At 43.4% G+C, this 18,145-nt stretch overlaps 1 protein-coding gene and 1 long non-coding RNA gene across 6 annotated transcripts in view; one reads left to right on the top strand and one right to left on the bottom strand.

Annotated features, from left to right (window-relative positions):
- Positions 1-18,145, bottom strand: part of PRTFDC1 (phosphoribosyl transferase domain containing 1) — a 101,401-nt gene that overhangs the window by 39,456 nt on the left and 43,800 nt on the right. The window lies entirely within an intron of this gene.
- LOC138417406 (uncharacterized) overlaps positions 1,937-18,145 on the top strand; it is a 34,712-nt gene continuing 18,503 nt past the window's right edge. The window contains exon 1 of the long non-coding RNA XR_011248109.1: positions 1,937-2,126. This is a non-coding gene — a long non-coding RNA (uncharacterized lncRNA). The remainder of the gene's footprint in view (positions 2,127-18,145) is intronic.

Genomic DNA, 18,145 nt, shown 5'->3' on the forward strand with positions numbered 1-18,145 from the left:
GCAAACCCCAGGAAATGGTAAGCCTGGAGTGCTGCAGTCCATGGGGTCAAAAAGAGTCAGTCAGTTGGTGGCTGAACAACATTTGAAAATTTTAAAAACTCAAAACTAAAAACTCAGTTTAAAAAATATCAATAAACAGATTTGATTAATGTTACATAACTTACACTCTACTGTGGCCAAAAGTTCTAGAAACTTGCTCCAAGGGCTCTCACTCCATTTCCACCATAGAGACCAGTAAAGCAAACTTCTTTCAGATGTGCTTTTAAATCACATTCAAGTTGCCAGGGTTCTGATTAGGTCACACTTCTTATGTAAAACTCCTGGCCTCCTGCTTCTCTTTACTCACCACCATCTGTTTCTTCTGCATGCTCACCCCTGATCCTCATCTGCTCAGATTGGCTCTTACACTATGATGGTTACCCTTACAGTCAAAATAGATTCTCTTCTTCTCGCGCTTATCTGATGATAAGTGCCGCCGGGGCCAATTAGGTAGTGTAGCCGTGGTTTTGTGCTCACATACCCTTCCAGCACATCTAACTCAGCAGCTGAAATGTAAGAACAAATTGTGGGTACTATAAATACATTTGTCCACAGTAGAAAGGGACTGAGGTATTTCAGGAGGCAAGTGGCAATGAAGACCATATTCTCCTTCACTAGGAAACTGACAATTCGGATTCTATTAAAGCTTTAGCTATTTCTGAAGCATTAAGGACCTAAACGCAGACCTTGCTACCACTGTCAACATGGCGAGGTATGAAGGATGTACTCATGATTCCCAGACCTGCCACATAGGATGTTTGACTTTTATAAAACTGTTTTTTATTTGGTTGAGAAGAACTGGAAGGAGTTTCCAAATTCTCTTAAAACCCTGGGATTTAGCTAATCAATAGCTAATAAAATCTCCCAAACTCTGATCACATAACATCTGTGTTTCTAAGGGCACCTCTGACTGAAGTGCCGTGAAATGGAAGTAGCGCTTCCTACATCACACAATGAGAGAAAACTCACTTAAAATTTCAATGCAACTCTGAAATATACAATACTATTATAATTGGTATTATTAACTATAGTCAACAGGCTGTATCTTACATCATGCTAAGAGAGTAGATCTTAAAAGTTCTCATAAGAAGATAAAAGTTTTGTAACTACATGTGGCAATGGATATTAATTAGACTTACTGTGGAAATCATTAAAAAATATTCAAATGCAGTTCAGAAGGGAAGTATCCAAACTTAAAAAAAAAAGTTTTCATGGGTCCATCTCTTAAAAATTATATAACTATATGCATTAATAAAGTTTTTTAAAACACTGACTTTTCTTATAACTAGAAACATATCTTTTGTTAACTTACACTATTATTAATAGCTAACCGTTACTGTGGTAGATGCTGGGTTTTACTTGCTTTATCTCATTTTCTTCCTTTTTAAAAAAAATTTCCTTATTGTCTGTAGGGCACATGGCATCTTAGTTCCCCAACCAGGGGTTGCACCCTCATTCCCTGCATCGGAAGCGTGAAGTCTCAACCACTGGATCCCCAGGGAAGTCCCTTTATCTCATTTTTCAGATGAGAAAATGGCATCTTAGTTAAAAAGCTGCTCCAAGCCCACTCACTGGCAAGGGCAGAACGGGAGCCCAGGTCCACCCATGGCAGAGTTCTTACACTGGACCATTATGGTGAACGTCATGAAAACAATACAAGTTTGGGAATTTCCTGGTGGTCCAGTGGTTAGGGCTTGGTGCTTTCACTGCTGGGGACAGGGTTCAATTCCTGGTCAGGGATCCTGCAAGCTACGAGATGCGGCAAAAAAAAAAAAAAAAAAAGATACAAATGACCACTAATCAACTCGACAATGCTACTGGCAGCAGTGCTCCAAAATGAAGGCCCGAGGGCTCCTCCTTCGTCATATCTATGGGAAATGTGAAGGGGGAGCAAGGCAGAGGAAGTGCAGATGCTGCTTGTCTCCTGATAATGTTTCTGTGGCCCTCACAGGAAGTATGAAAATAGGGCAGCTCTGCGGGCCCTCTGGCTGTTGGCACTGCTGCTCAAGCTGTGAGTCACGCTCTGGCCTCTGCCTCTGCAGACCCTGACTGCCTGGTCTTCACAGAGACTCCGGAGAGGAGGCAAGGTGGGTGTTGCTCCATCCATCACGGTCACGTGTAGTCAGGAGGGTGTAGTGGTTTCTTTCCCACTTCCTGCCACCCAGAGTTCTGTGGCAGCACCATGGGGCCCACCTGACTTTGTAGATGAAGCCAAGCGGCTGAGACCCTGGTTCCCACTGACCCAGAGCAGCCCCAATTTTGAGGTTTTATGGAGGATATCACTTAAAAAGTTTCAGTGCTGAAAAAAAGTTGGAGAACCATCAGGCTGCTGGAGATGGCATAGTTCAGTGAGCTCATGGCTCTGGAGCTTGATAACATAGGTTCAAGTCCAAGTTCAACCGCTCTTCTGGTTTATGTGCCTCACGGAGCAAGTTAATCCAACCTCTGAACCTCAAACTTATTCTGACTACCGAGTAAGAAGCAATGGTGGTTATTAACCCTATGGACTGGCCTTATTAGCAGGTGAAGAGCTAGAGGGGAATTGCGCTAAAATTTAGGAGGAGGAAGAGGAGGGGAAAGAGCTGATGGCTCATGAAAGACTTCGGGCCTGGCTCGCCAGACAGGTCTGAGGTAAAGAGAGGCGTTTACTTGTGTTACCTCTTCTAATGATAAAACTCTCCTTTCATAATGTGAAAACTGAGGTCCAGAGAAGACGTGACTTACACCAAGGTTGAATTAGAAATGTATAGTCTATATTCTGTTTCTATATCCATGCAGCTCTTCTCCTTTCTTCTGCAAATCTCTAAATTTTTCTTATTTAAATACACAAAGTAGTTTTCTATATATGAGGGGACCTGCTGTGAGCTTAGGGAAAAGATGCAGTTCTGGAACAAGTGAAAGAAAGCCTTAAAACCTAGGATGGGTGTAAAGTTGAAGCTGGCCAAATATATACCTCTGTGCTTAGTCGCTCAGTCGTTTCTGACTCTTTGCAACGCTATGGACCGTAGACTGCCAGGCTCCTCTGTCCATGGGGATGCTCCAGGCAAGAATACTGGAGTCAGTTGCCATTTCCTTCTCCAGGGGATCTTTCCAACCCAGGGATCGAACCCAGGTCTCCCATGCTGCAGGTGGATTCTTTACCATCTGAGCCACCAGGGAAGCCCAAGATTACTGGAGGGGGGTACCTTACCCTTTCTCCAGTGAATCTTCCAGACCTAGGAATCGAACTGGGATCTCCTGTATTAAAGGTGTATTCTTTACTGGTTGAGCTACCAGGGAAACCCAAATATATACATACACATCTGTATTTAAATATGGAAACTGTATTTAACATACTAAGTTGGCAAAAAAAGTACATTTAGTTTCTTCTATAGCATCTTATGGAAAATCCCAAACAAACTTTTTGGTCAATCCACTATATATATTGCATATAATAGACTGATTAAAATGAAAATCAATATGATTTAATGCAATCTTTTTAACCCATTACATCAATAGTAATGATACATTAGTACAAACTTCCCTGCTGGCTCAGATGGTAAAGAATCTGCCTGCAATGCTGCAGACCTGGGTTCGATCACTGAATGGGAAGATCCCTTGGAGGAGGGCATGGCAATCCACTTCATTATTCTTGCCTGGAGAATACCCATGGACAGAGGAGCCTGGCGGGCTACAGTCCATGGGGTTGCAAAGAGTCAGATACGACTAAATGACTAAGCACAGCACAGTACAAACTTTATTAAATTTTTTTTCATGTAGTAATTCTCAGACCAATGGAATTTAAAAGTCAACATCAACTTAACCTAAAAATGAAATGAATATAGTGTCTCCCCCTTGTTTCATATTCTGCATTGTCACTGAGAAAAAAATCTCAAGCATCCACTCTCTTTGGCCACATCACACTCACACTGCAACACGCAGAGAAGGGGCTTTGGCTGGACAACAGGTTCCAGAAGCCACTGGCACGTGGACAAAAGGATGCTTCCCAAAGCCTTTAATTATGAGACCTGGCTTTTCTCCACTCAAGCCTCTTCATGAGAATCCCAGGGTTCACTAAATTCAGCTTCTGAGAGTGTAACGGTAGATTTAGTCTGTTTCTAATGGAAGGGGAGAAAAAGACAAGGGCAAATGCACCCTGTTTGGAACTGAGACAGAGGAAGGATAGAGCATGAATTGTCAGTCTGCAATGAGAGGTACTGCACCTCTGTGAAATCCAAGGTCATTCCAACTCCATACCAGAAGGAGAAACTATTGTGGGTGCATTAAAAAAAATCAAGAGCTGGCTCAAAGAAAGTCTCCTTAAGGTTGGTTTCAGTCAGTTCAGTTCAGTCACTCAGTCGTGTCCAACTCTTTGTGACCCCATGAACTGCAGCACGCCAGGCTTCCCTGTCCATCACCAACTCCCAGAACCTGCTCAAACTCTTGTCCATTGAGTTGGTGATGCCATCCAACCATCTCATCCTCTGTCATTCCCTGCTCCTCAAGCCTTCAATCTTTCTCAGCATCAGGGTCTTTTGCAATCAGTTAGTTCTTTGCATCAGGTAGCCAAAGTATTGGAGCTTTAGCTTCAGCATCAGTCCTTCCAATGAATATTCAGGACTGATTTCCTTTAGGATTGACTGGTTGGATCTCCTTGCAGTCCAAGGGACTCTCAAGAGTCTTCTCCAGCACTACAGATCAAAAGCGTCAATTCTTCAGTGCTCAGCTTTCCCTGCCCATGGTTTGGGAAAGGTCGGTTTCCCTGTCCGTGAAAGGGCTTCCCTCCCTGTCCTTCAGTCACTGCATCTAAACAGATCCAGACAAATGAAAGCAGAAACGCTCCTATCACCTGCTATCGTCTCTCAGGATGCATATTTGATTCTTTCTCTTCCCTGTCTCTGAGAATGAAGGATTTTGTTGGTATTTTGGATCAAAATTAGGCAATGTGATGTTCTGATGGAACCCTCCGACGGCAGGAAACTGTGTCAGCATTTTGATAGAGTGAGTGAGGTGGCCACAGAGGCCCAGTGCAGTGATGATGGTGATGATGCTCTAAAATGTGAAGCAAATTCAGGGCTTCTTTGTAAGAATGACCTGTTTTTCCCAAGAAGTGCAAACTGAAGAAAACAATGAGTTGGCACTTTTTGCCTGTATAATTGAGAAACATATTAAAGAAACAGAATGACGATATCCTGAGGTGGTGACATGTGGGGGGAGAAAAAACCCAATACTTCCATGAACCGCTACTGGGGATACAGTACATATTAAATGCAATTGTTTGGCAGGGAAATCTGGCGATAATGTATCAAAAGCTTTCAAAGTACCACATTTTCTTTCTTCATTCATTCGTCCCTGGACGTCTAGGTTGCTTCCATGTCCTGGCTATCGTTTAGCAGTGCTGTGGTGAACACTGCCACACATGTGTCTTTTTGAGTTCATTTTTCACTGGGTATATTCCCCATAGTGGAACTGCTGGGTCATATGTTAGTTCTATGTTTAAGTTTTTTTAAGGAACCTCCATACTGTTCGTCATAGTGGTCGCACAAACTCACATTTCCACCAACAGTGTAAGAGCATTTCTTTTTCTCCACACCCTCTCTAGCATTTGTTGTTTGTAGATTTTTTCTGATGCTGGCCATTCGGCCAGTGTGAATGGAATATTACTCAGCCATAAGAAGGAACAAAATTGAGTCAACTGAAGTGATGTGGATGAATCTAGGGCCTGTCATACAGAGTGAAGTGAGAAAGAGAAAAACAAGTAACAAAAAATTGTACTGATGAACCTATTTTGAGGGCAGGAATAGAGGCACAGACATGCAGAATGGACTTGTGGACACAGCAGGGGGAAGCGACGGGCAGACCAACTGAGAGAGTAGCACCGACATACACTGCTGCTGCTGCTGCTAAGTCGCTTCAGTCGTGTCCGACTCTGTGAGACTCCAGAGACAGCAGCCCACCAGGCTCCCCCGTTCCTGGGATTCTCCAGGCAAGAACACTGGAGTGGGTTGTCATTTCCTTCTCCAGTGCATGAAAGTGAAAAGTGAAAGTGAAGTCGCTCAGTCCTGTCCGACTCTTCACGACCCCATGGACTGCAGCCTACCAGGCTCCTCCACTACTGTGTGTAAAATAAGAGAGCTAGAGCTCAGCTCTCGGCTCGGAGATGACCTAGAGGGGTGGGTGGGAAGAAGGCTCAAGAGGGTGGGGATACATGTACACTTACGGATGATTCACGATGTTGCACAGCAAAAACCAACATAACACAGTAAAGCAATTATATCCCAATGAAAATAAGCTTTCAAAGTACACATGGTTTTAGTAGCAAGCCTACTGAAACAATCAGTGATGAGCACAATACATTGTGAATAAGGAGGTGTATCACAGCTTTATCTACAATGCAGGAACACTTTAAGCGATCTAAGTATCTAATCATAGAGGGCTGTCTGAAAAGTCTGTAAACATATGCATATGATGCATTGCTTCAGTTCAGTTCAGTCGCTGTCATGTCCGACTCTTTGCGACCTCATGAATCGCAGCACGCCAGGCCTCCCTGTCCATCACCAACTCCTGGAGTTCACCCAAACTCACGTCCATCAAGTCGGTGATGCCATCTCATCCTCTGTCGTCCCCTTCTCCTCCTGCCCCCAATCCCTCCCAGCATCAGGGTCTTTTCCAATGAGTCAACTCTTTGCATGAAGTGGCCAAAGTATTGGAGTTTCAGCTTCAGTATCAGTCCTTCCAATGAACACCCAAGACTGATCTCCTTTAGGATGGACTGGTTGGTTCTCCTTGCAGTCCAAGGGACTCTCAAGAGTCTTCTCCAACACCACAGTTCAAAAGCATCAATTCTTCGGCACTCAGCCTTCTTCACAGTCCAACTCTCACATCCATTCATGACCAGTAGAAAAACCATAGCCTTGACTAGATGGACCTTTGTTGGCAAAGTAATATATTAATCTCTGCTTTTCAATATGCTATCTAGGTTGATCATAACTTTCCTTCCAAGGAGTGTCTTTTAATTTCATGGCTGCAGTCACCATCTGCAGTGATTTTGGCACCCCCCAAAAAGAAAGTCTGACACTGTTTCCACTGTTTTCCCATCTATTTCCCATGAAGTGATGGGACCAGATGCCATGATCTTTGTTCTCTGAATGTTGAGCTTTAAGCCAACTTTTTCACTCTCCTCTTTCACTTTCATCAAGAGGCTTTTTAGTTCCTCCTCACTTTCTGCCATAAGGGTGGTGTCATCTGCATAGCTGAAGTTATTGATATTTCTCCCAGCAATCTTGATTTCAGCTTGTGCTTCTTCCAGCCCAGCGTTTCTCATGATGTACTCTGCATAGAAGTTAAATAAGCAGGGTGACAATATATAGCCTTGATGTACTCTTTGTCCTATTTGGAACCAGTCTATTGTTCCATGTCCAGTTCTAACTGTTGCTTCCTGACCTGCATATAGGTTTCTGAAGAGGCAGGTCAGGTGGTCTGGTATTGCCATATCTTTCAGAATTTTCCACAGTTTATTGTGATCCACACAGTCAAAGGCTTTGGCATAGTCAATAAAGCAGAAATAGATGTTTTTCTGGAACTCTCTTGCTTTTTTGATGATTCAGCAGATGTTGGCAATTTGATCTCTGTTTCCTCTGCCTTTTCTAAAACCAGCTTGAAAATTTGAAATTCATGGTTCACGTATTGCTGAAGCCTGGCTTGGAGCATTTTGAGCATTACTTTACTAGCGTGTGAGATGAGTGCAATTGTGTGGTAGTTTGAGCATTCCTTTGGCATTGCCTTTCTTTGGCATTGGACTGAAAACTGACCTTTTCCAGTCCTGAGGCCACTGCTGAGTTTTCCAAATTTGCTGGCATATTGAGTGCAGCACTTTCACAGCATCATCTTTCACGATTTGAAACAGCTCAACTGGAATTCCATCACCTCCACTAGCTTTGTTTGTAGTGATGCTTCCTAAGGCCCACTTGACTTCACATTCCAGGATGTCTGGCTCTAGGTGAATGATCACACCATCGTGATTATCATTGCTTACTAGTGGTTAAAACTGGTATCATAAATTGCTCTTCCAAAAAATATTTCATTATTTTTTCTTCTAGTTTTATTGAAATTGACACACAGCACTGTGTACGTTTAGGGTGTACAGCATAATGATTTGACTCACATACGTCATAAAGTGATTACCAAAGTAAGTTTAGTGAACACTCATCATCTTAAATAGATGTAAGATTCAAGAAATAAACAAAAAACCTTTCTTCATCTGATGAGAACTCCCAGGATATAGTCTCTTAACAAGCTTCATATACAACAGACAGTGGTGTCAATTATATTCATCATGTTGTCCATTACTAGTACCTTTTTATTCCTCAATTGGAAGTTTGTACCTATTCACCACCTTCATTCAGTTACCCCCCTTCCCCCAACCTCCCAACTTCTTCCTCTGGTAACCACAGACCCGACCTCTTTTTCTATGAGTTTGAAATTAATTCTTTTTTGGTACATGTGCAACTCAGGATTTTCTGAAGTGCAAGTGATAGGAAGCTCATTTGAACTAATTTAAACAGAAAGGTGGTGACTGTCAAGGAAGAGCTGAATGGATAAGCTTAGGAAGGCAGGATGAATACAGGCATCCTGAACCGGAGACTCAGATGGTCTCAGGACCCTCTCTTTCTCATGTGTCTGCTTCCACTCTTGGGCTCATCCTAATAACCTCATCGCCCAAGAGAAAATAGTTTCTCCCTGAGATAAATTCCAAGGAAGACTTGGTTGGCCTGGTTTGGATCGCATCTCTACTCCAATCATTGTATTTGTGACCTGGAAGGATTTGCTTGCTTTGTGTCAAATAACCACTTGAGATCAACCACTGTGATCAACAGGGTGATTTGGATTCCTTGTGAGAGGCACAGAGGATGGAATAGCATGGTCAGAGACACCTGGGCAACTTTAGTTGCTGATATTATTTGTTACTGCTTCCTTTCCAATAGCTGGACCAAATTTTGTGTGTGTGTGTGTGTGAGAGAGAGAGAGAGAGAGAGAGAGTAAAGAGGAAATATGTCTTACTCTATTTCATGTAGAGGAATTCCCTTGGTGGTTGGGAAGTGGTCTGGGATAAAGGGCACTAGACAGGGGTTACCCGGGGCATGACTGTCCCCAGTCTCATTGTTTGAATGGGACCAGAGATGAGCCGCCACCACTGATGAAAAACTTCGAATCTTTCACAAAAGATTCATAAGAAATTCATACCCACTTCCACAAAAGTGGGTAAGAACTGGTTATGGGAAACAAGCAGCAACTTATCTATTCCATTGAAATCTAGCATTTCTAAAACATACTGATTTCTAACTAACCAGAAAGTGTACTCTATCATGCTATCATTAGAGATGTCATGCTGAAACCCATAGCTTAGAAAGAGAGAAAAATCCAGCATGAGTCTTTAAAAATCCAAGATTTCAAGACAATAGACAGTTGACATGACAAATGATGGTCATTTTAAACATGCTACCACAACAGTGAAATGCTCTAATTCTGTTAGAGAACAGCCAACAATGTTGCAGGAAGTATTTCAAATGAAATAATATTGCTGCCTGTTATGGATTTTCTTTATTGTTCAGATGTGGATATCTGTGGATTCTTACCCACTAAAACTGGGAGATTTAGAAAGCAGATTGAAGATGAATTGGAAATGAGTGCACAGATTTTATTTATGAAGAGAAAAAGAATCTACTGAGATTGCTAGCGGGTGAAGGTTTGAAAACCAATTTAAAAAAAAAACTTTAATTACTGCCTACTGCCCATCAAGAGGCAGAATTTCAGACCTCACCTAATTTCCCGATGTAACCTAATCCTCCCTTTTGAAAAGCATTCAATTTATTTGATCATTTCTTATATTGCTAAACTGAGAGAACTTAAAAACATTGGACTCTTCAGAGTTTCTTTCCAAATACAAATTCTTATGAAAAGCTGAACAAGTATTGAGCAGACATGAGAGAGACAGTGGTAGTGTTGGGCCAGAGTCCCTTGAAGCCCTGGATCAGGAGGTTACACACCATTTCATGCCTCGGCTCAAACAGGAAGGTAAACCAAAAAAACAGAAACTCTGCATCTCTGCAGCTGACTTTTTATATAATTTTAGGGAACTTAGTATTTTTGCAACTGAATTTTCCCCACCAACTTCTGCAGCTCGTAAGAAGCTGTCCCCTTACTCTGGCTAATTAACATAGGCAACACCTCAGAATCTTCTAGAATTTTGAGTGAGGATAAAGAAAGAAGAAGGTGCTAATTGGGTAACCAAAAGAAACTGCTCTTTGGGATATGTAGCTCTTTATTTTAGGTAGTTTCCTCAAATCCATTCACTGATTTTTTTTTTTAAATCAGTCATTTCTCCTACAAACCAAATCAACGAATCTATATAACATCACTTTGCAAGCCCAATGGGTCTAGATTTTTAGTTGTTAAATTTTGTATGTTTGCTTTCACAATTAAAAAAAAAAAACTGGGCAGAACACTATTTATAAAGACTCGGGATGCACATTTTATATAAATGAAATCTATGCATTAAAAAGGAAGAAGCTTGCTTCCTGTGTACATCCTTAAGAAAGGAAATTACTTCATGGCCACCTGTCAAGAATGGGTGTTTGAAATTTCTAATCTGAAAACTGAACTTCAAACTATCATAATACAAAGTACTTAAAACCTGGAAATCGTAATTTAGCATCAGAAATGAGTTTCATCCTCTAAAACTCTTCAAAATCATATGCCTCAAATATCATCACACAATTTAATAGGAAATTCTATCGCCATTCCTTTCTGCACTTGTAGTGGCTCGCTGGTCACAATTAAGATCTCTCAATTATCAGGCTCTTGTTTCTTGAATGGCCAAGCAGGGTAACATCAGGTCAGCAAGAAAAAAGGAACCTGCAACTGTGTGAGAAAGAAACCAAGCAGGTGTTTCTTTTCTGGCAGAATGTCAGCAATCAGGTGTCAAGAAACCGGCAAGTGTCAAAGCACGTGGAAACCGGCAAGTGTCAAAGCACGTGGAAACTGGCAAGTGTCAAAGCGTGTGCACACTGTCACAGTGTGACAAAAATAGATGTTACCAAAAGAAAGTTGTTTTTAAAAAGAGATGACTCCCCACTGCCTAACCTCACTAATACACACGAAAGTGTGTTTTTACAAAGGCTGCCACAGAACATTTCTAATCGTTCCCATGTTGTGGAACTAGTCACACCAAAAGCATCTTTCTGTTGTGTTAAACCACTGCACTTCAGTTAATTTCTCTTCCTGAACATCTATGAATATCCAACTCCCCCAAATGAGACAGTCCAAAGCCCAGATGACTTGTCACAGGCTATCTATCCACAAGGTCCAGATCTCCCCCAATTGAGTATCACTGCAATTCCTGCACTGTTCAGATGGTGCGAGCCTGCACACTCGGAGTTGCTTTTGGCAGTGAAAATTCTGCTGCAGCAAATCTGGATGAAAGAAGGCTGATGGTTTAGAGCAATCAATGGATCACTCATCAAAGCTGCCCGTCTGGCTAGATGGGAGAGGGATAAGATTGCCTGGGATTTTTTTCTTTTTTCCCTTTAATCTTTAAATTGCTCTTTTGCAGAGTGATAGTTCACATCCTAGTTAGGCTCGGATCTCTCTCTGCCTGGTTAGTATGATTGACCAACTCACAGAGCCATGTCAGTGGCTCACTACTGGCGAGGCCCAGTTTGTTTTTCTCTCCTCTGTGGCCAGAGGCTGCACCCTGAACTACATACAGCTAGTCATTGTGGAAAAAGTGGGTGTGGCTAGAATTTTAGTAGTAGTGCACGCGTGCTCAGTTGTGTCTGACTCTTTATGACTCTTTGGATTGTAGCCTGCCAGGCTACTCTGTCTGTGGAGTTTTCCTGGCAACAATACTGGAGTGGGTTGCCATTTCCTCTTCTGGAGGATCTTCCCAACCCAGGGATTGAACCTGTGTCTCCTGCACCACAGAAAGATTCTTTTTCTACCCTGAGCCACCAGGGAAGCCCTTAGAATCTTAAGAGTAGGAATAATTTCTAGCAATTGTCTACTTCTGTCCTTTCACAGATGAGAGACCCAGTCAACTTTTGCCTGAGACTGTGATTCAGTAGGTCACATCAGAACCAGGGTTAGAATCTAGTCTTCGTAAATGCAATCCAGTGCAAACGGCCTATCTGGCTCTTTCTAGAAGTCCTGGAGGGAGTTACTTTTTACAGTTTTCTTCACACTTGAGAACAAAGAGAGTGACACTGAAACTTAGCTTTTTCCTCCCACCATACAGTGACAAGGTCTTAGGAACAGAGCTAGGAGCAAAAGCAAGCAAATGCCATCTATCAAAATTAGAGCTTCCCTGGTGGCTCCGCTGGTAACGAATCCACCTGCAATGCAGGAGACTGGGTTTGATCCCTGGGCTCGGAAGATCCCCTGGAGAAGGGAAAGGCTACCCACTCCAGTATTCTGGCCTGAAGAATTCCATGGACTGTAGAGTCCATGGGGTTGCAAAGAGTCGGACACAATTGAGCAACTTTCACTTTCACTTTTCCCTGGTGCTCTAAATGGCTAAGACTCCGTGCTCCCAATGCAGAGGGCCCAGGTTTGATATTTGGTCAGGGAATTAGATCCCACATGCTACAACTAAGACCCAGGGCAGACAAATGAATAAATTTATATATATTAAAAGAGTCTAGCTAACTTTCTTTCTCCTTCAATTTTCTGGTGTTCCACCATAATGGTTGGTGTAGATAGTCATTCATTTATTCTTTCAACAAATATCTACTGATTTCCCTAAGACCATAAAAGACTGAGTAGATTATTCGGCACAAATTCCCCACTATGAATGGAATGACACAGGACAGAGACTTCCGTGAGGAAAGACTGGGTCATCTTCACAAACTAAGTTAATTGTTATTTACTCAGCATCACTTAGAAGTTGAAAACTAAAACAAGGACCTACTGTTCAGTTCAGTTCAGTTCAGTTCAGTTCAGTCGCTCAGTCGTGTCTGACTCTTTGCAACCCCATGAATCGCAGCATGCCAGGCCTCCCTGTCCATCACCATCTCCCGGAGTTCACTCAGACTCATGTCCATCCAGTCCGTGATGCCATCCAGCCATCTCATCCTCGGTCGTCCCCTTCTTCTCCTGCCCCCAATCCCTCCCAGCATCACAGTCTTTTCCAATGAGTCAACTCTTCGCATGAGGTGGCCAAAGTACTGGAGTTTCAGCTTCGGCATCATTCCTTCCAAAGAAATCCCAGGGTTGATCTCCTTCAGAATGGACTGGTTGGATCTCCTTGCAGTCCAAGGGACTCTCAAGAGTCTTCTCCAACACCACAATTCAAAAGCATCAATTCTTCAGCACTCAGCCTTCTTCACAGTCCAACTCTCACATCCATTCATGACCAGTAGAAAAACCATAGCCTTGACTAGATGGACCTTAGTCACCAAAGTAATGTCTCTGCTTTTGAATATGCTATCTAGGTTGGTCATAACTTTTCTTCCAAGGACTAAGCATCTCTTAATTTCATGGTTACAGTCACCATCTGCAGTGATTTTGGAGCCCCCAAAAATAAAGTCTGACACTGTTTCCACTGTTTTCCCATCTATTTCCCATGAAGTGATGGGACTGGATGCCATGATCTTTGTTTCCTGAATGTTGAGCTTTAGGCCAACTTTTTTGCTCTCCTCTTTCACTTTCATCAAGCGGCTTTTTAGTTCCTCCTCACTTTCTGCCATAAGGGTGGTGTCATCTGCATATTTGAGGTTATTGATATTTCTCCCGGCAATCTTGATTTCAGCTTGTGTTTCTTCCAGTCCAGCATTTCTCATGATGTACTCTGCATATAAGTTAAATAAGCAGGGTGACAATATACAGCCTTGACGTACTCCTTTTCCTATTTGGAACCAATCTATTGTTCCATGTCCAGTTCTAACTGTTGCTTCCTGACCTGCATAAAGGTATCTCAAGAGGCAGGTCAGGTGGTCTGGTATTGCCATATCTTTCAGAATTTTCCACAGTTTATTGTGATCCACACAGTCAAAGGCTTTGGCATAGTCAATAAAGCAGAAATAGATGTTTTTCTGGAACTCTCTTGCTTTTTCCATGATCCAGCGGATGTTGGCAATTTGATTTCTGGTTCCTCTGCCTTTTCTAAAACCAGCTTGAACATCTGGGAGTTCACGGTTCACGTATTGCTGAAGCCTGGCTTGGAGCATTTTGAGCATTACTTTACTAGCATGTGAGATGAGTGCAATTGTGCGGTAGTTTGAGCATTCTTTGCCATTGCCTTTCTTTGGGACTGGAATGAAAACTGACCTTTTCCAGTCCTGTGGCCACTGCTGAGTTTTCCAAATTTGCTGGCATACTGAGTGCAGCACTTTCACAGCATCATCTTTCAGGATTTGAAATAGCTCAACTGGAATTCCATCACCTCCACTAGCTTTGTTCATAGTGATGCTTTCTAAGGCCCACTTGACTTCACATTCCAAGATGTCTGGTTCTAGATTAGTGATCACATCATCATGACTATCTGGGCCGTGAAGATCTTTTTTGTATAGTTCTTCTGTGTATTCTTGCCACCTCTTCTTAATATCTTCTGCTTCTGTTAGGTCCAGACCATTTCTGTCCTTCATCGAGCCCATCTTTGCATGAAATGTTCCCTTGGTATCTCTAGTTTTCTTGAAGAGATCTCTAGTCTTTCCCAATCTGTTGTTTTCCTCTATTTCTTTGCATTGATTGATGAAGAAGGCTTTCTTATCTCTTCTTGCTATTCTTTGGAACTCTGCATTTAGATGCCTATGTCTTTCCTTTTCTCCTTTGCTTTTCGCCTCTCTTCTCTTCACAGCTATTTGTAAGGCCTCCCCAGACAGCCATTTTGCTTTTTTGCATTTCTTTTCCATGGGGATGGTCTTGATCCCTGTCTCCTGTACAATGTCACGAACTTCATTCCATAGTTCATCAGGCACTCTATCTATCAGATCTAGGCCCTTAAATCTATTTCTCACCTCCACTGTATAATCATAAGGGATTTGATTTAGGTCATACCTGAATGGTCTAGTGGTTTTCCCTACTTTCTTCAATTTGAGTCTGAATTTGGCAATAAGGAGTTCATGATCTGAGCCACAGTCAGCTCCCGGTCTTGTTTTTTGTTGACTGTATAGAGCTTCTCCATCTTTGGCTGCATAGAATATAATCAATCTGATTTCGGTGTTGACCATCTGGTGATGTCCATGTGTAGAGTCTTCTCTTATGTTGTTGGAAGAGGGTCTTTGCTATGACCAGTGCATTTTTTTGGCAAAACTCTATTAGTCTTTGCCCTGCTTCATTCCGCATTCCAAGGCCAAATTTGCCTGTTACTCCAGGTGTTTCTTGACTTCCTACTTTTGCATTCCAGTCCCCTATAATGAAAAGGACATCTTTTTGTGGTGTTAGTTCTAAAAGGTCTTGTAGGTCTTCATAAAACCGTTCAACTTCAGCTTCTTCAGCATTACTGGTTGGGGCATAGACTTGGATAACTGTGATACTGAATGGTTTGCCTTGGAGACAAACAGATCATTCTGTCATTTTTGAGACTGCATCCAAGTACTGCATTTCGGACTCTTTGGTTGACCATGATGGCTACTACATTTCTTCTGAGGGATTCCTGCTCGGGCGGCTGTGAGAGCCGGCTCACTAAGTGCTGCCGAGAGGAGCTACCCACGTCAGAGGTCAGGGGCAGAGGCCTAGAGTGACAGGCTGCGATGGCGCAGGAATGGCTGAGAGGAGCTACCCTGCATCCGAGGTCAGTGGAGGCCAGGAGGAGCTACCCCGTGTCCAAGATCAGGAGCAGCCAGGAGGAGACACCCCGCGTCCGAGGTCATGGGCGACGGCCGAGAGGAGCTACCCCGCGTCCAAGGTCAGGGGCGGCCGGGAGAAGCCACCTCGCGCCCGAGGCCAGGGGCGGTGACCCTGAGGATCCACCCTGAGCCCGAGGCCAGGGCCCGCAGCCGGGAGGAGCAACCCGAGGAGCGGTGGCTGCGCAGGCGCAGGAGGACCTAGAGGAGCTATCCCACGTTGAAGGTCAGGAACGGTGGCGCTAAGGAGATACCCCTTATCCAAGGTAAGGCGCAGCAGCTGTGCTTTACTGGAGCAGCGGTGAAGAGATACCCCCACGTCCAAGGTAAGAGAAACCCAAGTAAGATGGTAGGTGTTGCAAGAGGGCATCACAGGGCAGACACACTGAAACCATACTCACAGAAAACTAGTCAATCTAATCACACTAGGACCACAGCCTTGTCTAACTCAATGAAACTAAGCCATGCCTGCAGGGCAACTCAAGACGGGCGGGTCATGGTGGAGAGGTCTGACAGAACATGGTCCACTGGAGAAGGGAATGGCAAGCCGCTTCAGTATTCTTGCCTTGAGAACACCATGAACAGTATGAAAAGGCAATATGATAGGATACCAAGAGGAACTCCCCAGGTCATTAGGAGCCCAATATGCTACTGGAGATCAGGGGAGAAATAACTCCAGAAAGAACGAAGGGATGGAGCCAAAGCAAAAACAATACCCAGTTGTGGATGTGACTGGTGATAGAAGCAAGATCCGATGCTGTAAAGAGCAATATTGCATAGGAACCTGGAATGTCAGGTCCATGAATCAAGGCAAATTGGAAGTGGTCAAACAAGAGATGGCAAGGGTGAACGTCGTCGACATTCTAGGAATCAGCAAACTAAAATGGACTGGAATGGGTGAATTTAACTCAGATGACCATTATATTTACTACTGTGGGCAGGACCTACTGTATACTACAGATATCCCGTATCTTGTAATACTCTATAGTGGAAAAGTCTTTGAAAGAACAGATATTTATAACTGAATCACTGCTGTATACCTGCAACACTACAAATCAACTATACTCCAATTAAAAAGTTGAAAACTAGTTAAGAAGCCATTGGTAATGTTCTATTTGTAGTGGTAATGATCACACAAGTGTATTCATATTTACTTGGCAAAAGATTCACTGAGTTGCACACTCACAGTTTGAGCACGTTTCTGTATGTAATTGCACTTGTGGTATAGTTGATCTAGCGGGCTTCCCTAGTGGTTCAGACAGTAAAGAATCTGCCTGCAATGTAGGAGACCTGGGTTCAATCCCTGGGTCAGGAAGAGCCCCTGGAGAGGGGAATGGCAACCTACTCCAGTATTCTTGCCTGGAGAATTCCATGGAGAGAGGAGCCTGGTGGGCTACAATCCATGGGATCTCAAAAGAGTTGGACACAACTAAGCAACTACAATTTTCATAGTTGAGCTACAATATTATGTACATTTCAGGTGTAAAACACAGTGATTCAAAAATTTTAAAGGTTATACTCTGTTCATGGTTATTAAAAACTCTTGGCTAAATTCTTTATGTTTTGTAGTATAACCTCTCCATCCCCTACCCCTATCTTGCCCTTCCCTACCCTCTTCCCACTGGTAACCACTAGACTGTTCTCTGTATCTGTGAGTCTGCTTCATTTTGCAATATTCATTCATTCGTTTTTTAGATCCACGTTAGGTGACATCACACAGTATTCGTCTTTCTCTACCCGCCTCATCCCACTATACGTAACACTCATCCTCTAGGCCCAGGGGGTCAGGGGCAACTCCTCAGAGGTGGCCAGGCCCGTCTTCGCAGACCTGCTTCCTATCGCACCCCGAGCGCACGGGCCTCCATCCATCCCAGATCAAGTTTCTTCTTGTTCCTGTGGAGTGGCAGGTGCTGCTTCCTCAGCCTGACTCCCAGCTCCTCTTATCTTCAGAGAGAGCCCTCTTCTGCGTCCATGACTTGGCTGAGGAGGCTCTGCACGGTCTCTCTGCTCCCAGGCTTTGTGTACAGCACGCGTGCATGCCAAGTCGTTATAGCCGTGCCTGACTCTTTGCCACCCTATGGACTATAGCCCACGAGGCTCCTCTGTCCATGGATTTCCCAGACAAGAGTACTGGAGTGGGTTGTCACTTCCTTCTCCAGGGACCTTCCTGACTCAGGGATGGAACCCGCGTCTCCTACTGTATGCCTCTGTGTGCTGTACGCCTCACTGCAGTTCTCATGACACTGGCTGCCAGATCCCCTCTAAAGTCAAGAGAGGCCTGGGTCACC

The sequence above is a fragment of the Ovis canadensis genome, chromosome 13 (assembly GCF_042477335.2).
Source record: "Ovis canadensis isolate MfBH-ARS-UI-01 breed Bighorn chromosome 13, ARS-UI_OviCan_v2, whole genome shotgun sequence".
Lineage (NCBI taxonomy): Eukaryota > Metazoa > Chordata > Mammalia > Artiodactyla > Bovidae > Ovis > Ovis canadensis.